The sequence below is a fragment of the Rhinolophus sinicus genome, linkage group LG02 (genome assembly GCF_036562045.2).
Source record: "Rhinolophus sinicus isolate RSC01 linkage group LG02, ASM3656204v1, whole genome shotgun sequence".
Classification (NCBI taxonomy): Eukaryota; Metazoa; Chordata; class Mammalia; order Chiroptera; family Rhinolophidae; genus Rhinolophus; species Rhinolophus sinicus.
In genome coordinates, this window is record NC_133752.1 from 49035237 (window position 1) to 49055711 (window position 20475).

Genomic DNA, 20475 nt, shown 5'->3' on the forward strand with positions numbered 1-20475 from the left:
GCCCAATCAAGGAAGGCTTCATGCAGGAGGTGCCCTTTGAGGGAAGTCTTCCCTCAAGGTAAAGAAGGAGTAGGTGGGACATTCCAGGCAAAGGAAATGTCATTTATAAAGGCTTGGGATTCAAATGTGCAGATGTACTGGGGCCAATGAGAAGACGTCTATTCAGATTATCAGGTGCATGAAGGAGAGTAATAGGAGAGAAAGCTGGAGAGATGGGCAACAGTGGCAGTGGAGAGGTCCCAATGTACTAAATCAGGAAGTCTGAATATTATCCTTGGAACAGGAGATGAGGGCAACAGATTTTTGAACAGCTATATGGAGTACTGTGATTCAGTCACGTTTGGGACACTAAGACTGGAAGATGCTAGACTAGGCTAGGGATACATTATTGGCAGGATGTCCAACGAACAATGATCAGAATTGTCTAAAAAAGACATTTCCAAGTGTGGTTTCAGAATGACCTAAAGAGTGTTTTTGAAATATGGATTCTTAAGCCCCACCCAAATGAGTCAAAACCAACAAGGGTGAACTTGCGGGATCTGTGGGTGTGTTTCTGTATATGTGTGTGATGGGGTGGTGTACGTGTATGTGCGTGTATGTATGTGTGTTACTCTCCAGCTGATTCTGAAGATGAGCCTAATTTGGGAACTGATCTTTAAAGAGACAGTGAGAGTCCATCAAAATAGTAGCAGGGTGGATAAAAAGAGTCAGGATTAAAGAATACAATTCTAAATTAGGATTGTCAAGATTTTGGGGGGAGTGTAGTTGATGCAGGATCCTCTTGTATGAGTCCCAGGAAATGGAGGGTAGCTGACTCTTGGAACCCAAAGTAAGACAACAGGGTCCAGACAATCAACATGATATCCCTAAATTATCACCTAAACTCTGATGGCATATACTAAAGATTCACATTTACATATAAGAAGAAACCTTGTCCTGCTCTAGCTAACATTACTTCACACTCATACTTCTATCCTTTCTCCTGCTTTCTCCACTCGATTCCAAATCAGTGTCTCTACTAAGGCCCTAATCTTCTCACTAAAATATCTCCTTGGATGTTAAAACTTGTTTTTTCCAAAATCTGCTGATTAAAATAATCTGAGTTGGAATGAATGCATTGTCCCCAGTAAATTAGCTACTTACTATTCCCTGACCTATTCTTCCTATCACAGTCTCATTTGGTTATTCCAGGCAGACAAGTCTATTTTCCTCCTTTGGCAAGCAGATGAGGAAGGTGGGATGGAAGTTATATTAAAAAAAGGTAAGTGCTCTGTAGTGCATACTTGAAAGCATTTCTGTGATAAAAGGACGGAACTTAGCCCAGGAAAGTCACAGTGTCAAGCTTAAATGCTTTCTCTACCGGTGTGCTTTAGGGAGGAAAAAAACACATAACCTGGAAAGCTGGTCAGGCAATTATATTAGACAGAGAATTTTATGAGACCATATCAGAGGGGAAGTTCAATGAGGCTATGTCAAACCACAGGCTGCACAAAGAGGAAAATATATGTATGGGATCGTAGAAACAGGGACAAATAAAGTTGACAGTGAAGAGGGCATTAGTTTAATTGCTTAATCTTTCCCTTCGACTGCATCTGTAAGTGGAAGCAAATGTCCCCTCCAGTCTCCTGAAGGCACCTGGTACTTAAGGGCGAAGTAGGACCTGGGGAGAAAAGTCAGGCAGGAGAGGAAGCTGATCTCCCAGGAAGAAGTCGTGACTAGTCAGTAACAGGTGAAATAAAGTGTATAACCCCTCAAAAGATGTATTTCAGCCTTCCACCAAGTCTGAAATGGCAGGTGACAAAGCTCTGACCCCAAAAGAAAACAATTTGCACTGTTTGTGCTTGTGGGAGAATTCATGGAAGAATGGTTACTTTTGCTTCATGCTTTGTAGACACCATTAGAGATCCCTGGAAACAGACACATGGAAAAAGGAAAGTTGTGTTTAGTGGGCAGCTCAGCACAGCGGAGCCTTGGGGACCTGAAGGCTGTGAATTCTGATTCTGTCTCTGCTGCTAATTTCCCATGGGACCTTGAAAGGACGCACTTAATATCATAGAGCCTCAAATTCCTTCTCAGGAGAGGTGGTCCTGAACCTTATCAATAAATAATTATGAAGCATGCATTTCATTCATGCCCCAGGAGCAGCCTATTACATGGGGTTATTCCCAAGAGGAACAAATTAAAATGTTTCTAAGTACAATGAAGCTAGAAAAACGCAAAATATTAACATGATGGTAGATACATGTTTGATTTAAATCTAAACTTAAGAGTGGTATTTTTTCCCAAAATAATCAAGCATCAAATGAGATAAAATGTCAAAGCTTTTTGAAGAAACATTAAGCACTATTAAAATACAAAGCTTTGTCATTAGTATTACTAACCAAAAAAAAAGAAAGTGTTAAATCCTGAAGTTGTATGTTATTCCTGTCCTCCAACTAAGGCTTTCATTTATTCCATATTTATTTATCAAGTACCTTTCTTGTGTTGGCATTAACTGGACACTAAGAATGCAAAAGGGAACTGTAACCAGATACAGAAGGACAAACATTGTATGATTCTACTTAAAGATGTATCTAGAATAGCACATTCACAGCAACAGAAAGTACACGAGAGGTTACGGGGCTTGTGGGGAGTTATTGCTTAATGGATACAGCATTCCTGTTTCAAGTGACAAAACTCTTGGAAATGGATAGTGGTGATGGCTCCACACATTGTGAATATACTTAATGCCACTAGACTGTACACTTAAAATGGTTAAAACGGTAAACTTTATGTTATGTATATTTTATCACAATAATTTAATACCACAATAAATTGAAACCAAAAAGAAAAGAAGTAACCTAAACATATTCTGTCTCCCTGCTGACACAGACAGGACCCTTACCTGCAAGCCAGAAAACTCTGCTGACACGGATCCTGTTGCTTTCTGCTCCCTAGGAAGTTTCTCAAGGTTCTTTATCATTTTGCATTCTGATACTAAGAACCTACTCGATTCGGGGTTATTTCCAGAATATTGAGTATTATCAAACTTTCATTATCTTGGATGTTCACTGAAGCTCTCTTCTCACAGCTGAGTAAATATTCTTCCTACAGGAAGCATGACAGATGAATTGTCTTGGCCCCCAGATGTATTTTCATGTCAGAATTCAGACAAGTGTAACGACAGTTTTTTTTCCTTTAAGCTCCTCTTTTGAATAGTTTAGCATGACTCAAGACTTTACCACCTTCCCTCACCTTCAGGATATTCTTTTCCAAGACAATTTGCCATTAATAGAGTCCATCACTTCACAGGAGAGGGAGCAGTGTGCTGGCCTAGAAAAGGGAAGTGGTTTAACTTGGAGAACCAAGCAACACAAACTCGGGAAAGCTGAATTCTGGTTCCAGTTCTGTTCCAAATTTAACCTAAGACCAAAGTCTAGCTCTCCAATTCCTCTCTAAAGAGAGATTAAAAACCTCCTAAAAATCTCACTGTAATTTAACGAATCAACTTCGAAGGGAATACATTATGAAAAAAGATTTAAACAGAGCAAAATTATTTTGGTACTTCAGGAATTAAATCACTTTGGTGGATATCCAAGACTAATGCAATTTATACTATATTCTACTTAAAGTTATTAGTGTTATAGTCAAATTATTGAATTTAGAGTTTATTTGATGTAGCATTGGCTGATGTTTTTGTTGTGTTGCTTTAAGAATATAATTTAAACTTATTTTTTTTTGTCAGCCTTGTTATTCACCCTAAATCTCATCTTCACTTGCTCCCCAAGTTCACCAAGTTCTTTCAGTTCATGCCTCACCCTAGGCCAGAGTTGTTCAACCTCATTTCTAGTGACATTTTGAACAGGATAATTGGAATAATTCTTTGTTGTAAAAGGTTGCTCTGTTTATGGTAGAATGCTTAGCAGCATCCCTGGTCTTTACGCACTAGTAAGTAACACCCCTCCCCAAAAGTTGTGACAAACAAAAATGTCTCCAGACACTACCAAATGTCCACTGTGGGGCGATATTGCCAACATCACCCTGCTGCTACCACCTCCCACCACTCACCCCCAATCCATTGAGAACCATAGCCCTAGGCCTTATTTCTACACATATAACACTGAATGACTACTTCTGACACCACCACCATTCATTCCCATCATAACTCCTTAATGGGCACAGTTTGTCTCACCTTCTGTCTTTCAGAACACCTCCCCTGCTGTGAGGAATAGGGTAATTCTTGTCCAAAAGTCACATCTATGTGTACAGCCCAAAGAGGAGATATTATGAATAGTATCTAAAAAATATTCAGGCCCTTAAAAGCCTCATCATTCCTGAAAATACTAAGCTAGGAATGCTTAAATAGATTTTGAAGTAGGGCTTAGAGATGAGGTATAGATAAAATCAAAACTGACGAGAAACCTTCACCACAACTCAAAATGAATCTTAACCAAAATCCTTTTAGAAAATGGAAAAAAAAAATTGTATAACCTTTTCAGAAACCATCACTCACTTCAAATAGTCTTAATTCAATTTCAGCGAGAATTAGAGCAGGGGAATACTGCCTGTGTGTCAGATCCTATATCATAACCCTCTTGAACTTTTCTAGCAAAAATGGATTCTTTTTATAAACCATTCCTGACTCTGTGTGGTAAACTTGTCTAATTTCAGTCTGACTGGAAATATTTTCCACATACTTTCTCCCTGACCCCAACACCAGCTTCATAAATCTCAGATGGTCCTTGAGAGACTACAATGTGATTTAAAATATTGGAAAACTTGAGATTTCAGGAAACTGATGTAAACTGTTTAATATTTACCCCTCACTTTCAAATCTCCCAGACTGTCTAATGAGCTTTTCAGGGTGTTTCTTCCAATTGATTGCCAAGGTAAATATGGCTACATTTGAGGGAGTGAAAGAGAAGACATTTCTATAATTCCGGGTGCTTTCTACCTCTGCCATCTGAGTAGCCCTGAAAATGAGGAGAAACATCCATTTTTGGGAAAATAAGATAAATCTCCAAGTTTTATATACTATAACTATATGAGCTGAGGAAGTACAATTTTTATTATGCAAAAAATAAATTCCATAAATTTTTAAAACTCAGTTAGTAAGTATCCATTGTGCTTTCCAAGGAAAGAAATAAGCAGACAAAAATTTCAATTCTTTGGTCTCAACTACCTATCACAAGGCATTAGCGAACAGGAGCTGAAACTGTGTGCTTAAGCCCAGACATGTATTGTTAAATGTGACATGCTCAATTTATCATTAGTTATGAAGTGAAAACGGATGAATACACATTCAATTTAGTTCAGCTGCTTTCTTCATTTATCACACTCTTTCATCATCCATCATCTTCCCCCACCCTTTTGATTTGAACAAATAACACACTTTCATAAGTTTAATCTAATTAATCATAATTGTAAGGTAATGTTCCCTTAATGAACCATACATCTGATTTTATAAAGTTTGTTGCAATTTTAATAAAATGTGTTCCAGATAGAATCTAAAAATGTTCTCTTTGAAGCCCAACCACCTAATCATTCCTCGTCCTAACTCATGTTTCTCAACTCTGCGTGGATGCGTGCACACACACACACACACACACACACACAACACTCAGACACATGCACACTCTTCTTTCTAGGGTTGATGAAGATGTAACAATACTGAGAGTCATTGGAGCACGTCGGTCTTCTACGGAACAACTGTTTCAGTAAATTGGAAAGTGTTCATCATTTTATTAGATGAGATAGGAAGTTAAGAAAATTAATTGCAGAGTACAGAAAAAAGTAATGAGGAATGGAAAGGATTCCTCCTCCATAAATATTGTTATGAATATAAAGTTAGATCTTCAGGGTAACTACAAAAACCAGAAAAAAAACAAAGAAATTGCCTTTTGTGGGTAGCAGATTATGCTACAAATCCCAAAAGCCTCTCTTTCTCCAAAGAGAATCTCATAGGAGAGATGATAGTCAAAAACTGTTGTAATCCCGTATCATTCCCTATATTTGAGCAAGGAGAATAAGATGAATCTCCAATCTGAACCTGCGCAAGCTTTGGTTTCGGTGACAAAGGGCCAGAGAACGCTTAAAGCCAGAAGAAACATTAAAGCCATTTTGTTCAAATCCCTTGCTTTAAAAATGAGGAGACTGAAGCCATGAGCGTTTAAGGGACTTGCCCAGGGTCACAGAAGTAGGCAGCGGTAGAATCAAGACTACAGCACAAGTGCCCTAACTGGCATTGGACACCATTTCCCACCTGATCTTGCATTCCCTTCCATGTCACAGGAAACTCACAAGACTCTTCCCTGTTTAATACCAGTTGCTTTCTGTTTTGTATGAGGAAAAAAAGGTACATTTTAGAAAGAAAATAGAATCTCTTTACAGCCCAGATCATAATATTACTAGAATTACCATAATATTACTAGTGCAATCTCATAGCACTTTAGAAGCCAAGTGTCACACTCATGATACCATGAGATAGGGAACAAAACCCTTCCAGTGCACTGCTCATTGTCCCCTTGCAAACAATGAGGCACCTTGTTTCACATGGGAATGTCGCCCCCAGCCACAGCACTTTGATTTCCTTCCGGGAAAAGCTTCTGATTGACTAGCTGCTCTTTACAATCCCTCTCATGGGTACATAGTCTGCTTCTCCTCTGCAATCTCATTAGGGACACTGGCACCATTTGCCCTAGCTTTCTCCTTGTGTGCCTGGCATTCTAGCCCAGGATATTTCCTACATGCCGTTTCTCTATATGATGGCAAGACAATGGCCCAACTGAAGTATCAATTAGCATGAATATAAAAAATAAAGCTCCTAGTCATTCCCTCGCTTTGTGGTTTAAGGGCTGAAACCATCTAATAGTCCTGATAGCCACTTTGCCATAATGCTTCTCTGCCCTAACACTGATTACAAATTTCATTCATTATCTACTTTGGAGCCAATCTCATTAGCAATCAATGCACAAGAAATGATCACACACTCACAAACAAAAACACGCAGACAAGGTTAATTTCTTTTTAAATTAAAAAAAAAAATGCTGATACCAGTCCTCTGATGCACTGCTAGTAAACTTGTAAATTGGCAGAGAGGCAACATCGTCATACTCATCAAAAGCTTTAAATTTTTGTAAATAGAAAAACTCCAATTCCCATAATTTTTTCTAAGTAAATAATCAATGGATCACAGTTTAAAAAGTTGGATCTTTAAAACAAAATGTCAGCAGCTATTTAAAATGATATTATAGAATAATGTTAAAAGACCTAAAGAAATATTCATAAAATATATTAGACAAAGAAGTTGAATTAAAAAACAGTATTATAGTATCCCATTTTTAAAATTTTATGAATATATTGCTTGGATAATTATACACTAAAATGTTAGCATAAATTATCTTCATGCATAAGAACTGTGGGAATTATAATTCATTCATTAACTGTGTGAGTTACAATCATCTGTTTAATTCCTCTCTTCAGTGAAAGCAGGACTTGGCCTATCTTGTTTATTGTTATATTACCTGTGCTTTGCATGCACCTAGAGAGTCGTAACAGTTCAATACATCTCTTTTGAGTGAATAAAAGTGATTTTTATTTTCTTATTTATGTTCATTTGTATTTTCTCAATTTTCTACAGTAAGGATGAATTCCTTTATTATGAGAAAACAAACAATAACTATATTTTTATTGTTGTTGTTCCCAATGTCTGTTGTAGTTTCCTTCAAAGTCCTAACTTTGGAATGCTTTCCTAGGAAAGGTCACAAGGAATGTCCCAAGGAAACTAATAAAAACTGCATTCATCTGAGAAGTCAATGAAAATTAAATAAGAAACTTACATATTTGCAAATCAGATCTCTGCGCTGATAAGCGAGCTTTAAGGTATCTTTCTTTCAATCAATAATTAATTGAACAGCTACTGTGTACCAAGCATTCTAACATTCCTTGGGATGGAGAAAGGAAATGAATACAGTGAAGACCAGAGTGAAAAAGAACCTCCCTGCATCCAAGGAAATTACAAATTTTACTGGAAAAACCAAGCCTATAAGCATGTAATTCCATATAAGACAGAATGAAATGTGATACAACAGAGCTATAAATTAAATGCCATGAAAGAAGAGAAAGGGGGGATTAAATGCAATTGTGTGGTGGGGAGGTCAGAGAAGGCTTCAAAGAGGAGCTGACACCCTTAAAAGATCCATAGTTAAATTTTGATAGATGGAGAAGAGGGAGGTCTTTTCTACATTTAACCTTGAATTAGAATAAAACTAATTCCCAATAGCCTGGCATTTAATCACTGCAGAATCAAAAGGCCAAGCAGACTCACTAAACATTCAGGGACAGATTTTTTTCTAACCCAGAGGGCATGCAGCAGCAACAACAAATTACAAACTTTGCCCCAGAGTTAGATGCTTCTCCAGCCCTCACCTGTCCAGCCTACAGAGAAGCAGCGATAGGTTCTGGGCATTCAATTAATTTTTTTCCAAAGCATTTATCACCACCTGATTAACATATCTTTATGTGCCTGTTGTCTGTCTTTCCCCACTAGAATGAAAGCTCCAGAAAGGCAGGGAGTATTGTCTACTTTGCTCACCACTGTATCCCCAGCACCTAGAACAGTGCGTAGGCTATAGTAGGCATTCATTATACATTTGTTAAATCAATGAATACACTGTGGTGTAGTGTGGCACAGGCAAAGTATGCTGCACTCTGGGGGAACACTATCTGCACCATCACTACCACACCCAGTTGAAAGGCCAAATAAGACCCTAAATCCAAGATGTGTGACTCCTGTAAGCATGTGGCTTTGGACTGGTATATTCAGGAAACTTCAAGAATGAAGTACTTTCAGAAGCTCCCAAGTTCATTACCCTAAAAAAGACCTTGGAGAGCTTGGTTCAAATCCCTCAGAAAACCCATTAAATTCATTCATTTCCTCCTTCACTCCTCCATGTTTTCATTTAACAAGCACCTACTGATTCTTGCCCTATATGAAGTATTGTTATAATAAAGAATTGATCTCTGTCCCATGTTCCTGGGAGAGAGCTCCTAAACCCTTGGAATTCCCCAAGTGTCTTTGTTAGGTGGGTCCTTGTACCACACCTGGGTTTATGCTAAGGGAATGACTCAGAATGGCGGCTGGTGAGGCCAGAAAGACCAACCATGTGACTGACTAGAGGGTTGAGGCTTTGAGCTAGGTGATATCAGCCCAACCTACACAGAGGAAAGGATTGCAGACTGAGTTCAACCACACAGCCAAACAATTCAATCAATGAAACTCCAATAAAAACTCTGGACACTAAAGCTTGTGTGAGCCTCCTCGTTTGTGACCACATCGATGTGCTAGAGGAGTTATGTGTCTTGATTCCATGCATCAAGGACAGGGAAGCTCTGTGTTTGGAACCCTCCCAGATCTCACCCTATGTGTATCCTTTATAATAAAACTATAATCATAAGTATAGCACTTTCCTGAGTTCAGTGAGTTATTCTAGTGAATTATCAAAACTAAAGGAGTCGTGGGAACTCACAAATTTACAGCCAATTGGTCAGAAGTGCAGGTGGCCTGGGGACCCCCAAACTACTGGCTGCTATTTGAAGTCCGTGTAGTTTTGTTGGGTACTGTGTCCTTAACCTCTAACCTCTGACCTAACTCAGCCTTAAAAGGCTTAAGGTACTCTCCTTTTATTGACAGTAAAAACCGGGGATAGAAGTAAAACTTGGTAATCAATTAGTTGTATTATAAAGTAAGAAGACCCTCCTTGGAAGAAGCATGGTTTCCCTTCCTGGCACCACCATGGTAGAAAGGGCACAGGGGCACGAGAAAACCACTCCAAGTTCACCCAAAGGCCAACACCCACGATTTGGCTAAGGGCTACAGCTCGTGTGTGTGTGTGTGTGTGTGTGTGTGTGTGTGTGTCTATACACCTATATATCATGAGATATAATTATATATAACCGGCAATGCCAAAAAAAATGTATACAAGTGGACACTTTGGTCAACGTTGCTCAAGCACTAGTTTGCTGTAATCAGAAGTATCTGGATGCTGATGGTAACACTTTGAGCATCTCTTGTAATTGCAGAAGTCAAACATGACTTATATTCATCTTTTGTTATTGAGTATTACAATTTTAATACAGTTTTCCTTTCTGAAAATGTGTATACATTCTTTGGCACCCTCGATATAATTTCCTGCAGAAGAATTGGTTGTTGAAATACTAGGGGAAATTCCAGAAACAGGTTTTCTCATTTCTAACTGAAATGTGCCTTCCTAACAAAATTTTCAAGTACCCTCTTCTAAGCAGAAAATACTAAAATCCTCTCAGAAAATTATATCTGACAATGAAGTCAGTGCAATATATCAAGCCCAGAAATTGACATTCTGATCCTAAACAATGATACATATGGTGTTACAGATTATGAGATAAGAGAACAGTTCTGACATTAATATCCTAGATGAAACCTTAGACAGTTTCTTGAACTTTAGGGGCCTCAGTTTTCTTATCTGCACAATGAGGATGACAACCCATGCCCCACATGCCTTAAAAGATTTTTGTAAAGAAAGCAGAAGTTATTCAAAAAATATGCTCTCTGTTAGATGTGGGTTGTTATTATAATGCATCCCAAGGAACTACTGAACTTGAGTTTGTTATATTTTTTTTTAAAGTTATTACATATCTTATTAATTCATAAAGCCTTTTCTACTCCATGATCAAAATTTATAATATGTATTAAAGGTCAACAGATAAGACTGGAATTGCATTTTTTTTGAGACCTTAGCAAAAAAGAAATTTGGAAGATTTAATATAGAAACAACTGAGTCCTTGAGAACTTGTCTCCTTTGCTAGGACATTTTGATAAAATTTTCAAGAAAAACTGGAAATTGGATTAATAACAAGGATATACTATATAATAAACAATTTAATATTAATCCTGCATACTTATATAATGCATCACTGCCAAATTTCACACTGATTAATCTCTCTTTAGCCTCCCAACAATGCTATGAGGCATTTTAAACATGATGCTGTGGACCCAGAAATGCTAATAATTTGCCCAAGGTCACAGAGATGCAAAGTACCCCCTGAACATAGCTGACATTGGACAAAAACACCTCATATTTACTAAGTACTTATTATGGGTCAGACACCACTCTATGCATTTTACACACTTAATTTGTCTAATCTTCCCCTAAACCCTATAAGGTAATACTGCTCTGTAATTAAGGAACCTGAGAAAAAGAGAAGTTGGAAACTTCCTCACAGTCACACAGCTAATAAATAATAGAACTAGGATTCAAAGTCAGAAATGTTTCCATTATCCTCCAAAACGGGAACATCCATGAAGCAGTTCCTTGTGTCATGTCTAGGCCTTTACTAAAAGGACACATTTTCCTCACATAATCATTACAACTCATGGTCATTACTTACTCTTGGTTTTATGTTTCAGTATAAAGTACGTTGTTTTACATGTATATTAGACTGGGCCACGTGAAGTTGCCATTTTTATAGGGTAAAAACAGCAAAACATTAGCAATTCATATGGTTCAGCCAAATACTTTTAATAGATTTTTGTGGTCTAGACCATGGGCCATATATAATACTGTCTACATAGTTCCAAATACTGACATACAAAAGAATTTCTAACAAATATTTCTATATTAACTTGTAAGATGCTTTAGAGCAGCTACAGTATTTCATTCACCTTTGTATCCCTTACAGCACTTGCCATAATACCTTACGCATTGAGCTTCTAAATGCCTGTTAAGTGAAAGGAGACTGTGGTTATTTATTTTTATCTATACCTTGTTTTTCAAACGTTATAAGGTCTCAACTTAGAGAAAAGACCTCATTCTAATAAGGACTGATAATATCCAAAAATTATGCACAATAATTTTAAAATAAATTTTTAAAGGGAGAGATTGACATAGGACTAAAACCATTTAGAAAGATTTTAATCACCCCCAAGTCTGAGAAGTGGAAGACAAAGGTGAAAGTTACTCACCCAGAATGAATCAACTCACAAAGAACTTACAAAACATTGAAAGATGAATGGATGGATTCAAGGATGCATGGATAGATAAAAGGATGGATGAATGGATGGATGGATGGAGAGAGAGACAAACAGATGAATTGTATGCACCTGTGGGGAGGAAGATGAACAGGAAGATGTGATACATGTCTCTTATTCTCTGCATACGTATATATACTGCTGTCTCCAATCTGCAGAAGTTTAAAAAATAATAATTATTATTATTATATGTGGTATCTGTTTGCCTGGCTAAAGTACCTATATTAAAGCATCCCTGCCTTAGCGAAGTCCAATTCTGCTGAGCACATTCTCCTGCTAAGAAAGAGGCTGAACCCTGATGATTACTAAATAAGAACATAATTAATTATTTCTTCAACTGAATAGTCCTGAATTCTACCACAAATCAATCAGTTCTTCTAGCCTAAGAAGCTCTGACTCTATTTTAGCTCAATGAAAAGAAAATCAATGAAGGCCAATTATAGCCCATCTCGTTAGAGTATGCAAATGGTATGCCATACAAATGTGCAGCCATTGCCTCTGGAGTCGCAGAGCAGGCTGAAAGAGCCAACTGTGGTCTGCTGCTGGCCCCTAGCTCTTCAGGCCACAGTAAGATCATACCTGTAGTCTGCAAATGGTGGACCAAGGGTAAGCTTCCTTTCTTCATTCCTTTAACAAATATGTATTGAGAGGCTCTTATATAGAAACCATCATGTTGGGTCATCAGGGTACAGGGAGCAAGTGTAGGCAGATACCTGCTCTTTAGGGATATTGATCTACATTCTAGTGTAACAACATTCTGCATCTGAAAGCTGGTTTCCTTATAATTCATAAGTTTGCAGTCTAATTATGAGTGCCCAGAAATTTCCAAGTAAGAATAGCATATATGTCACAAAGGGCCAGGCAAGCCCTGTGTCAGGGACAGAGTTAATAAGCAGGGAACACTAAGGGGATGTAAAATAAAGCTCACCTGCTCCACAGGATTCCCTAACACCCACCACAGCCCAGCCACAGGACTGAAACTTCTACTACTACTATCACTCTTTGGGACTAAGGCTTTGCATCTCTAGAGAGCTCCGGGTCAAATACAGACATCAGATGGAAAGAGTAGGTCACTAAGCTATGTTTCCTAAACTTCAGGTATTTATTTGCACATCAAATCTCTACTTTTTCAATATCATATTTACCATATTTTATTGAATCTAAAATGTTCTGATGTTGATCTTTCTTGATTTGACCACAGGTGTGAAATGCAGGTTTACACCACTATCAGGTTTACAGCACTATATTGCAGTAAAATAAGACCGGGTCTTATATTAAATTTTGCTCTAAAAGACACATTAGAGCTGATGGTCCAGCTAGGTCTTATTTTTCAGGGAAACACGGTATAATTAATCAAGGTGTACATGTTTTGTTTATGTCCCCTTAGTATATATACATATATACTAAGCTATATATATATATATATATATATATATATATATATATATATATATATATATATATATAAGCAATATTATATATATATATTATATAGAAGCAATATTATATATATATATAATATTGCTTCTAATATAATATATATATATATATTGCTTCTATGCCAAAAAAAGTCTAAGAGATAATACTACTACTCCCCAAGACTTGAGCTTGAAGCCTACACTTTACTTTGTTAAACAGTGAGATTAGCCATTATTAAAGGATTAAAACAACACTACCACCAAAATGAAACTTTCTCATCTTAATTAAAAACATTTGAGAAGAAACTGAAAAGAAGATATCACTCTACATGATTCAATGTTATGTGATTCCACAACTATATGCCCATAAAATGTTCTCCCTCATACCACTAGTCCCACAGTGCCAGTTGTCAACAGACCCTGAAAAACCACCATTAACCCCCATAAGAAAGAGTTATCAGAATTAACAAACCGTCAATTTGGAAAGCCAAATAAAGAATCCAAGGTGATGAGACAGGAAAGGGACTTCATATGGAGGTGTCAGGAAGGAGAGTCCCAAGATGGGAAGGGCCATCACAGAGCAAACAGCCCAAGGGAAAACATCAAAGTGAACTATGAGGAGGGTACTGAGCTGCCAGGGATAATCAACATAAAAGCTCTCGAGATCTAGGAAAGAGATGTTCCAGGGATATATCCATGGAAAAAGTAGACAATTAAAGAGTAATTACAAGGAATAAGAAACAATTTCGGCATCATACCAGAATTCCCATTGAAATAGGCACCTGTTTATCATTGACTCTTGTCCAACATTGCTCCTCCATTGACTCAAGGAAAAGAGGGTTCTATGACAACACAGGAAAACTGAACTACAGTCAGTCCTTCACATCGTGGATTCAACCAACCTTGGATTGAAAACAGTTGGGAATCCACAGTTGAGAATCCACAGTTGGGAATATGAAAATATCGTTTTCACTTCTCAGTTTGTTGAATCTGTGGATGTGAAATCCAAGGATATGAAGAGCCAACTGTGCAGTTGACCCTTGACCTGCAGGTAAACTTACACATAGGGTTTTTTTTCATCATGTAAACAGAGGACATAAAATTGCAGTATGGATTACAGTACAGTACTGTAAATGTATTTTCCCTTTTTTATGATTTTCTGAATAACATTTTCTTTTCTCTAGTTAATTGTAAAAAACACAGTACACCACATACAATCTATGTGTTAATCGACTGTTTATGTTATTGGCAAGGCTTCCAGTCAAAAGTGGGCTATTAGCAGTTAAGTTTTGCGGGAGTTAAAAATTATATGCAGATTTTCTACTGCTCGGGGGAATGCCCTTCACCCCTACATACATATTGTTCAAGAGTCAACTGTACATACTTAAGAACCCTGGATTATTATGCTAAGGATTTGTTGGAATGAGCCATTCATTCTGGTATTTAATCACTGTTAGTTTAATTCTCTTTTGGTCTGAGTCTCTTAATACCAATATATACCAATCTTCATGCTCTCCTCTGGAAAATATGAAGAACAAATAGCCAGAATGGTTTTGCAAGAATCCTTCTTATGCATTAGCTGTCTCTTTTCTAAACAAAACAACCCACTTCCTTTAGCCTGAGATATGGCTATTGAGATACCATCACTTAACATGAAAAGCCTGGTGTTCTAAGTTAGTGAAATCTGAATATCAGTATTCTTAACCAAAATGATGTAGGAGTGGAAAATTAACCTTTTACCCTCCCCCCCACACACACACACACACACACTGGTCTTTCTCACTTATTTTTTATTCCATTCATCATTTTGTGCTTCTTTCCTTGAACCTGCTCATCTCTTTAAATAGTGATCAAAATTGGTCATTGTATTCTAAATAATGGTTGATCAATGCCAAGTGTATTCTTGCCTTTTTCATGTCATACTCCTGTTAATATATCTCTCAATCATGTTTCTTTTTTTAAAATAATAGCATTACAAATTGCTGACTCATATCTAATTTATGGTCCACAATACTTCTTTTAGTACCCGTGAATGCAAATCACCAGGGTTTGCATATTTAGATATAGATCTCACTTATTTAAATCATCTTCCTGCAAGTCTTCTTTTCCCTTTTCATTCTCCTGAAGTACGCATTACCTATTTCCAGAGTCCCATTCATTTGATCATGCAGAAAGGTTTTTTTAAAAGACATTAAATGCCCTATGGCCTTTTGATGTCATCACGGAGTCTCTTTCTTTCCTATCTAATTAAAGGACAACACTCTGCTTTAGTCTTTTCTTGCTCCTGATAGAGTAAAAAAAAAAGAATGTTCTGTTTCAACTTTCAAAGCTGCATCTCATTTCCTGCTTTAGTAATTCTGACCTTACTTCTATAAACCTTTCTACAGGTTATTTGTCCTTGAAGCTTCAGCTTTCCCTAGAATTCTTTCTATTTCAGAAGTTTATGTGATTCTTTGATAAATCAATTACATTTTTTTCTGTCTCCCCAACTTTTTTAGACATGTTCTTCCTCCTGCCCTTGATAAAGTTCTGATGATGCACTTTAAGAAATATAATCTCGTGTTTAAGTAATTCGTTGAAAAAGAGATCAAAGGAAGGAGCCCAGGTGAGCAGAAACTTCTTTAAGAAAAAATATTGTGTGTTGCTGGGAATATTTCAACACTGAGAAATATATGGTCAATTTGGTTTGGAATATTTTCTTCCTTTAAGTCGTTAGTACTTCCCTTTTCTAAAATATCCCAGAGAAAGATTTTCCACATTATCTTCATCTATCCAATCCAAAATTTGCCCTTGCCAGTCTTTATGCTGCTCTTAAATTAAATTTCTGTACTTGTTACCTGAGCCCATTTCCTCTCAGTAGAGTAGGAAATTAGAGTGTTACTATTCTTAATATACCCCAAAATTTTATTCAATACAATTCTGTGACCACTTCTCAGCACTTCCACTGCCAATAAATGTAGTGGACTAATGAGTCCAAACCACCTACTACAGTAGTCCCCAATTGTTGGCCTGCTGTCTTCCTTACTCCACCTGCAGTTTGTTTATTCTCCATTCGGTAGCAGAGTAATCTTTTGAAAATGTAAATTACATCCTGTTGATCCTTTGCTCTTAGTGTTCTGTTGGCTTTCCTTCACATCCCAAATAAAATCCAAACTCTTTATCATGGCCTACAAGGCCTCCCATCATCTGACCCCTGACTACATACTTTCCTGCTCATTTGAGTACGAGGGCTTTGCACATGCTCTTCCCTTCCTGGAACACTCCCTTCACATCACTATCTGCTTAAACATCAGCCCTCATAAGTTCATTTTGACCTGCTTTATTTTTCTTCATTATAATGTCCACAACCTGATACCATATTTATTATACACGTGTGCATTTGTTTAATATGTCTCCTTACTAGAAGGTAAGTTCTGTGAAGACAGGGATTTTGTCTGTTTTAGTCTCTGCTGTATTTCCAGCAACTGAAACAGTTCCTGGCATAGAGCAAGTACTCAAAAATAATTTTAGAATGGTTAAATGATGAAATAAATAATCCCTGATCTCTTTACTTAGTAATTTATCACATTCCTTTAGGGACATAAATTAAACACCATGATGAGAACAGATTACTTGGAACTCATGTCTTTGCTCCTATCAGAAGTCCTATACAAAAGAAAAGTATTTGACTTTATGACAATGCAGCTTGGAAATTTCTGTTGTGAAACACTATTCTGAGTCACTCATTACATGCTCACCAGGGAAAATAACCTGCAGACTACCTACAGAGGAAAATTTTGTTTTGCCCACTGCTCTTTGGAAAGGTCAAAAAGGACAACATTGATTAAGGTTCAGGAGGGGTAAGAAATGCTGAGGAAATAGTCATTCTGAGTAGAATTATGAAATCTACCGTGTTTCCCCAAAAATAAGACCTAGCCAGACAATCAGCTCTAATGCGTCTTTTGGAGCAAAAATTGACATAAGACCTGGTATTATATTATATTATATTATATTATATTATATTATACTATACTATACTATACTATATAAGACCTGGTCTTACATTATAATAAAATAAGACCGGGTCTTGTATTAATTTTTGCTCCAAAAGACGCATTAGAGCTGATTGTCTGGCTAGGTCTTATTTTCGGGGAAACATGGTAGAAAGTGTGAGAAACATGCTAAGCCCTGAAAAGAAGGCTGGAGTAAGGATGTTACTGGGAGAATGTGTTCCTTCCAGGGAATGAAAAGCCCAAATTATAATCACAATGTGAATCTCATTTGAGATCAGGTCTGGTCTAGAATAAAAGCCTGGGGAAAAAAGATTGTCTATGATTTCCATGGACTGTTTTCATAAACATTATTTAAAAAAAAAAAAAAGTTCAACTGTTAAGTCAAAAATACTTTTTTTCAAGTGTTTTTACCACCATTAAAAGTCAAGATGTGATCTATTTAGCAATTACTCATTCATGCATGCCATTATTCAGTTAAGAAATTGTCAACATTTCAAACTAATATAATATTAATGTCAACTGTAATTGAAAAATTTTTTTAAATACCTTTTTTAAAACAAATGGTCCAACACATATTTGTTGCATGCTTACTATGCCCATGGTAGTGGAAAAGTAGCATTCATGGCAGTGGGTGGAGGGATGACAAGAGGGTTGAAAGATGTGGTCCCTGACTCTATACAGATTTCAAGCTGTCATATTAGTCAGTTAGGCATCAAACATTACTGTTCTCTGGTGCTTTGTTAAAAAACTGGTGATTATGATCCAAGCATCCAGGAGCAGCCACAGGGTCTAAAGAGAAACAATTTGGACACTTTTCTGATGACAGCTGTTGGAGAAGTGATGGTTTTCCAAGTGTATTACAAAATAAATAGCCGCATTAAATTCATCATTACTATATATGCTTGTCTGTGCGTCATGCCAGGTGGCATGTGAGGTCTCTGGTCTCGCTCCCCACATAAGAACACAGGACATGGTGAGGCCAAAAGGAACACCCACAGAGCCATAGACAGGGGAATCATACTACTATAGTCTCGCTGGCGGCTGGGTTGGAGACACAGGAAGTGGGAGCCACACTATCTGCAACCTGCCCTGCTGTCCACTTCTCTCTGCCAACCAACCTCACTTGCTAACTGCAATCTGCTCTTGCTAACTCAGCCACCATCTTCTTGCTAGCCCCCATTTTTCTGCTAGCATAGCCACAGCAGTTATATTACTGGCCAATGGCACACTGGTTACAGCTGACCACCAAATAGCCACAGATGATGGCCATCCAATCACAGTTGATGGCCATTTACTACCTGAGCCAGCACCTTTCCACGTGAGGCCAAGAGCTAGAAACTGCACTCCTGGCACTGTCCCCACACTGTGTATGAGAATTTGAGTTGTTATTTATTTCTTAATGAGATTTTAATGGATATAAGTTTTTCAAATAGTTCTAAGGGGCAGTGATTGCATTTTCCAATGACATCCCAATATTTAAATTAAATTACCTTTTCTCTCTAAGTGTAACCGGTGTTGGCAAAGTGTTAGACTCCAAATTATTCAGCTTCTGTGTTCAGGTTCATTGAAGTTAGAGGAAGATAAGGTGAATGTGTGGTTATGCTTACACTCACATGCCATTCTTTCCATAAACATACAAAAGCAAACTTAAGGGCCGGCTGGGTGGCTCAGGCGGTTAGAGATCCATGCTCCTAACTCCGAAGGATGCCGGTTCGATTCCCACATGGGCCACTGGGCTCTCAACCACAAGGTTGCCGGTTCAACTCAAGTCCCACAAGGGATGGTGGGCAGCGTCCCCTGCAACTAAGATTGAACATGGCACCTTGAGCTGAGCTGCCGCTGAGCTCCCAGATGGCTCAGTTGGTTGGAGCACGGGCTCTCAACCACAAGGTTGCCAGTTCAATTCTTCAAGTCCCGTAAGAGATGGTGGGCTGCGCCCCCTGCAATTAGAAACGGCAACTGGACCTGGAGCTGAGCTATGCCCTCCACAACTAAGACTGAAAGAACAACAACTTGAAGCTGAACGGCACCCTCCACAACTAAGATTAAAAGGACAACAACTTCACAGGAAAAAAGGCCTGGAAGTACACACTGTTCCCCAATAAAGTCCTGTTCCCCTTCCCCAATAAAAATCTTAAAAAAAAACAAAAAAACAAAAAAACTTTACAAAGAAGAAAAAAACTGAAACCTTCCCTGTTGTCCACTGTGTAAACTGCTGCAGTGGAAATAGATGGGTTTGTTCAGCATACAATCCAACCTCTGTCTACCATGCCTTCCCACACTGCAGAAGCCAGAAAGATAAAAACAACAGTTCCCTGACTCCTTTGCAGATGCGCTTGGGCAAGACTCAAATTTAAACCTGAGTTCAATGGGGAGAGAGATGTTTGTTTTGCTGCTGTAGAGGTAGCAGGAAGATCGTGGCTCCAGATCTATGTTGGAACCAGCTTCCTGATTTCTAGATTTGGGCCAAGATGGTATGTTTCTCAACCAACAGTAGAGGAGTGGTTTCCTGATCCCAGGCTCACAGTTAAGGGAATGTGACCCTGGAGCTAACAGCGGGCCCAGTGGCCTCCTGATTCCGAAATTCCTGATTGTGATGAAGTCACAGTTCCTTTGCCAGGTGATTTGGGTTGTCCTTTTTGTAATAGTCCCTGGAGGGCCAGCTGGGGCCTGCTCCTCCAATCCTTCCAATAAGCACACCTGTGTTAAATCTCCTTCTGCTTAAAATAGCTGAAGTGGTTTCTTTTACATCCAGACAAACCCTAACTGATAGAGCCTGAACCATAACTCTACCCAGGAGGTAACTCATCAAACCGGTAGCTTCTGCTTTTTCCATCCACCTATAGAAAACATTCTCTAAGTCTTATCTAAACACTACTTTGTGTGGTATTTTAAGGGCTTTTTTTTTTTTTCACACTACTTTAATGACTCCTAAAAAAGAACATAAAATTCCTTTTATGTCTCCTTGTCTCTCTCCTCCATTTTTTAGTCAGCCTCCATTTCCTGGGTCATGGTAAGC

At 38.0% G+C, this 20475-nt stretch overlaps 1 pseudogene; it reads left to right on the forward strand.

Annotated features, from left to right (window-relative positions):
- Positions 1 to 12516: 12516 nt before the first annotated feature.
- The window catches only part of LOC109447185 (polymerase delta-interacting protein 3), a 30057-nt pseudogene continuing 22098 nt past the window's right edge, over positions 12517 to 20475 (forward strand).